A 5994-nucleotide genomic window follows, 5' to 3' on the forward strand; every position below is an offset into this window, starting at 1 on the left:
GCAGGACACGTTCGCGAAAGCATCTCGCCACATTCGAGCCCGACTTTCTGTGTGAATAAAGCCACCGGCGGTTGGCGCATCGTGCATGCTTTTAACAAGTTGAATGACGCCACGATCCCGGCTCAAACACCAATTCCTCGGAAAGACATGGTACTGGATACCATGTCCGGCAGCGAGATTTTTAGCGCCATAGACCTGACAGACGGGTTTTACCAGATTTTAATGAGGGACAGTGATATCCCGTTCACCGCTGTCAGCACACCGAGTGGGATGCTTTGGGAGTGGCAAGTCATGCCACAAGGCCTTAAGAACGCTCCAGCAACGTTCAACCGGATGGTGACACAAGTGCTTCGGCCACTACGTGATTTTGCTCCAAGTTATTTCGACGATATTTTTGTTCACAGCCGCGCTGAGCAACAACTCAGCGCTACCGGCTCAAACACCAATTCCTCGGAAAGACATGGTACTGGATACCATGTCCGGCAGCGAGATTTTTAGCGCCATAGACCTGACAGACGGGTTTTACCAGATTTTAATGAGGGACAGTGATATCCCGTTCACCGCTGTCAGCACACCGAGTGGGATGCTTTGGGAGTGGCTAGTCATGCCACAAGGCCTTAAGAACGCTCCAGCAACGTTCAACCGGATGGTGACACAAGTGCTTCGGCCACTACGTGATTTTGCTCCAAGTTAATTCGACGATATTTTTGTTCACAGCCGCGCTGAGCAACAACTCAGCGCTACGAAGGTCCACCTTCGGCACTTAAAACAGGTGTTCCAAGTGATGCGCGAGAACAAATTGTACGCAAATTTGAAGAAGTGTGTCTTCTGTGCTCCCGAGATTTCAGTTCTTGGATGTTATGTTAGCAAGGAGGGTGTCCGTGCTGATCCCGAGAAAGTGTCATCGATATGTTCCTGGCCTACGCCTAGGAACCAAACGGAACTACGCCAATGGCTTGGCTTGGCTAATTACTTGCATAAGTATACGAAGAACTATGCAGAGCTCATCCAGCCACTATCGACTCTACTGAAGAAAGACGCAGTTTGGTCATGGAAAGCTGAACATCAGTCTGCCTTCAACTCTGTGAAAAAGAGCTTGTCTGAAGCACCAGTGCTGATGTTGCCTGATGATTCCAAGTCATTTCACGTCGTCTGTGATGCGAGTAATTTCGCAATTGGATGTGTCCTCATGCAGTTTGACGATGAGGGCCGAGAGCGCGTCGTGAGCTTTCAGTCACGGCAGATGAAACCTGCAGAGAGAAACTATCCGGTACATGACAAGGAACTTTTGGCTATGCGTTACGCGCTGATCAAGTTCAGAGTATATTTGCTCGGCGAGAAGATGTTTTCGGTCTATACAGATCACGCATCATTGCGTACCGCCGTCAAGACTCCCCACTTGTCCCAGCGTATGGCACGTTGATTGTCATACTTCTCAGAGTATAATTTCGTGGTCTTTTACAAACCCGGCAAGAACAACATTCTTGCTGACGCGCTTTCTCGACGTCCCGATTATGATCCTCGACGTGACATGGGTCATCAGCCAGGCAGTGCTGAAGCCGAGGACGACGACATTTGTTTATGCTGTGCTGAGCAGGGGCTCAATGCAATGATTTCGACACCTGAGCTGTCAATCCGGACTCAAATCGCTGAGTCATATGCGAACGATTCAAACTACACCGGAATTATCAATTACCTTCGACACCCTAGTGAGGGTTCACTCGCGAAGTTGACGAAACCAACGCGTGATAACATCAAGCGTTACGCGCTTGATGGTCCGCTGCTGACTTATACAATGGACGTTTTCGACCCACCGCGCGTCGTCATGCTGATGACGACCTCCGCGCACGATTGGTGCATGAATTTCATGACACTCCAGCTGGTGGTCATTTGGGTCGCGAGAAGACGTTCGCGGCCATTTCTCGTGTGTTTTTCTGGCCGCGTATGTACAAATACATCCAGAAATGGGTACGCTCTTGTGAAATATGCCAGCGTGTGAAGCCTGCACCGTCTTCACAAGCTCCATTGCGTCCGCTTCCAATTGCCACGGAAGCCTGGCGTTCGCTCAGCATGGATTTCATCTTTGGTCTCCCTCCGGACGAGCAGAAACGCACGGGCGTATTGGTTTTTGTGGATCGATTTAGCAAAATGGTGCATTTTGCTCCAGTCTCCGCGCACGTTACGGCGGAGACGACCGCGCAGATCTTTATCGATCTCATAATTCGACATCACGGCTTGCCTGAATCAATTGTTTCGGACCGCGACCCGCGCTTTACGTCAGCTTTTTGGGCAACGTTGTTTCAACTATTGGGCACGCGACTGCTTATGTCTACGGCAGCCCATCCAGAGACGGATGGGCAAACGGAACGCGTGAACAGAGTGCTTGAAGATGTACTACGCAGTTATGCGACATCGTTCACGTCGTGGAGTTCGTTTCTCCCTCTCGCTGAATTTGCAATCAACAACGCAGTTCATGCGTCGACTGGGTTGACGCCATTTTTCGTGAATAACGCGAGGCACCCTCGCGTTCCAGCGCTTCATGCTCTTTCAGCTTCAGAACACCCAGTTTCTAAGCTTGGTGAAGGAGTATCTCCCGATGACACTACGCGAAAAATTTTGATGGTTGGTAATGTTGAAGATAAGGTTGCTGCCGATGCAACTCATGCTGTTAATTTCGTGGCCAATGGCATATCGAGTCCCGACGCGATGCAACCCATCGCGTCTCCCGTCGCTAATTTTGCTCCTAAAGAGTCCACTTCTCCTGTAAGTTCGGCTGCTGTGACCGAATTCCTATTACTACGGCAAAGTATCACGCGTTTTGTACGCGATGCACTCCAAGAAGCAGTGGATAAACAAAAGGAGAACGCGGACAAGAGAGGTCGAAAGAACATGCTGACGCTCAAAGAAGGTGACAGAGTCTTATTATCGACAAGCGGATTACCAGACACATCAGTAACGAATTTAGGCGCTAATAAATTAGCGCCAAGATATATTGGGCCCTTTCGGACTGTTAAAGTTCATGGAGATGCCTACACGCTAGATATACCTACCACTATGCGTTTGCACCCGACATTCTATGTCGGGCGCCTTAAGGCTTACCTGCCGGCGGATCTCCCTTTGTCCTTCCTCGCTCTTCTGTATCGACTCAAAGTCTGACATCCCCTGCCGACGACGCTGACGACGACTGGGACCAAGTCCTGCACGAGCGCGAGCAGACCCGTTCTGCTGGGGTCCACCGAACGCAGCAGTCTCGAGCTGTCGTAGACGCTCCACCAAGCCCTGCTGTCCCGTCGGGTCCTCTCGGCAGCCTCTGTCGCAGCTGCTGCACGATCTCGAGCCCTCTCGGCCATCTCACGGGCATCCAGAAGGCCGTTCTTCGCCTCTTCAGTGTCAGCACGAAGGAAACGAAGCTCGTCACTCGACGGCACAGGCGCCCGATTATGAGATTCGGCGCCCAACCCAAGAAGCCTTCCGTCGTGATGCTCCTCCTCTCTTGGTAGATGCATCGGGTGAGCGACGCTGGATTGTGGACCGTATCGTCGGTCATAAAGACCCCCGCCTCTTGCGCCGAGTAGTGACTCGGCGCCATCGAAGAGTCGTTCTGAAACGCATTGTAAGGTCCGATGGTTGGGTTATTCACCAACGGAAGACACGTGGGAGCCTCGAAGTATGCTGGCTCGCGATGTTCCTGACGTCGATGAGGAGTACGAGACCAGTAAGAGGTCGGCGAACGCGACCGACGCTGTTGACTCCTTCCACGATCCCGCGAACCGCGACGTGCGTGAATTGGCGATCGACGACGATCTCCCGAGCGACTCCGACGTCTTCTACGAGGCTCGGGAGCATTTGGATACCTTGACGATCGAGAGCGACTACGAGAACGACCTCGGTGGTCGTAAGACAAACGATCTCGGCTACGTGAACGCCTCCATTGATCGACAGGGCGCTCCCTCATGTGACGCAACACAGATACTTGGAGCTCTGAGAAGCCTTTCTCATAGCGTCCGATCCATGGTCGGATGTGCTGGGACATTCCCCGTGCACACACCATGTCGTCCCATTCCTGCCGCATTGGTCGCGGTCTCTCCACGTATCACTGTGGGCACCCTTCACGGACATGGACGTAACACATGTGAAACTCATCACGAGTCAAATGACATACGCGTCATCGTAAGTCGCCAATAGCGTGGACGCCATGAGTATCTTCGCGTCCCTCGATCCAGGACGTGAAGGATGTCCCTTCACGTCGACTCGCGTTCCAGCGTCTGATGAAGACACACCAAGACCGTTGCAGTGCGTCTTCAGTGTATGCGTGATTCGTTCCTTTGCCTCGAACGTTACGGTTTCGTGTGAAGAGATTCTTCATGGACTCTAGTGATTCAGGTTGGTGAGCGCCTTCAAGGCTGTACAAGCCCCACGGCTTCAAGTCGTCATCCATGGTCTGCGGTGCATGCTCTCTTCGAAGTGTCAGATGACCCCAACTGTCGTTCGGGGTCGAGTCGCGTCGGTGTTCAGGATTCATGCTGCTCAGTTGTTCGTGACTGAGCAGATTCGAAGACCAAGATGACATGTCGTTGGAGTTCTCGTTGGGCTTTTCGTTGGACTATTCGTTGAGAAGAAACTTTCTGTGTATGGCGCTTACGTCACGGTAAGCGCAACTTAAAGAGGGGGGTGATGTAATGGGACAACCCATTATATTAAGTAGTCATAGTTTTACTACATAATTACATACATTAAGTGTAGGCAGTATCCGGATAGCGGATACTGCGCGTCTATTTATTATTGGTTTATTATTGGGATGCCAGACCCAATAATTAGCCAATTATAATTAGTTCTATATTTGAGTGGTTCCCATGAGCTAGGGAACATATTCGCACTTACTGCGAATTACAAAAACACAAATAAACAGAGTTAAAATTACCTTATAAATCACAGCGCTTCCTCAGCTTAATTATTAGTGTAAGACGGTAAAGGGCTCTCACCCCGTTACAGGAAGTCTTCATTGACATGACGATGTCACCGCTGCCGATAGCTTGAACTACACCGTCGTCCGCAAGATGAACTTCGACTGGGGGAGAAGACCTTGTAGTTCCGCATAAACTTCATCAAACTTGTCATGTGCTGCGTCGCTCCCGAGTCGAACAGCCATACATCGTTCGGCGTGGCTAGCCACTGCTTGCACATTCCAAGAGAAAAACGATCCAAGCTGAACGCAAAGCCGAATTGTGCCGATTTTTGGACTATTCGGAGCAATAGAAGACGTATCGTTTTAAAGACCTATCGACTGGTCAAATTCTTATGAGTCGTGATGCACAGTTCAAGGAAGATACTCTCGCGGTTACAGAAGTGAAGACGGGTACAAATGGAAGTCTGTTGAGATTCAAGACGACGATAACGAAGGTATCTCAACAAACATTGATATGGAGTCTGAAGTGGAGCCGAATGTCTTAGCAAGGAAGCGGCTCGGCGCATATCTGGATAGTGCGAGTAAGTACTGGTAATTCTCTACCGGTATACTATTGTTTAAGAAGTTGACAGAAGGTGGTTGTCCAACGGCGGTTGTCCGATGGCGGGTATGACGTCATTGGAAGCTTCGATAATGTCCAAGAAGCTTCCTAGGTGATGATGTAGTAATCGAGATTACGAACTTAAAACCAGAATATATTTACTTTGCGTTTTGCCAATCATCACTCACTTGACTGTTTCAATAGGTTCTGAGCCAAGACCGGCCTTCTTTGCCCCCAACGCTACTTTGCCCATGCTTTGGACTCCGTTTCCGCCACCTTTTCTCGCATCAACAAGTTTAATGGCATGATCTTCCATACGTGGAAGTTCAAAATGCAAATGGTGCTGGAGGAGAGGGACATGTGGTAAGTGACAAGCGGTGAGGTAAAGCTCAAGCACCTGACCAGTGCGCTGGACCAGGCGACTTATGAGTGAAAGCCTCGGAAGGCGCTGGGAATCATATGTCTTTTGCGATGGAGGATTCGTAGC

This window comes from Bremia lactucae (genome assembly GCF_004359215.1).
Source record: "Bremia lactucae strain SF5 chromosome Unknown BlacSF5_NotPlaced_196_SHOA01000118.1_96943bp, whole genome shotgun sequence".
Taxonomy (NCBI): domain Eukaryota; phylum Oomycota; class Peronosporomycetes; order Peronosporales; family Peronosporaceae; genus Bremia; species Bremia lactucae.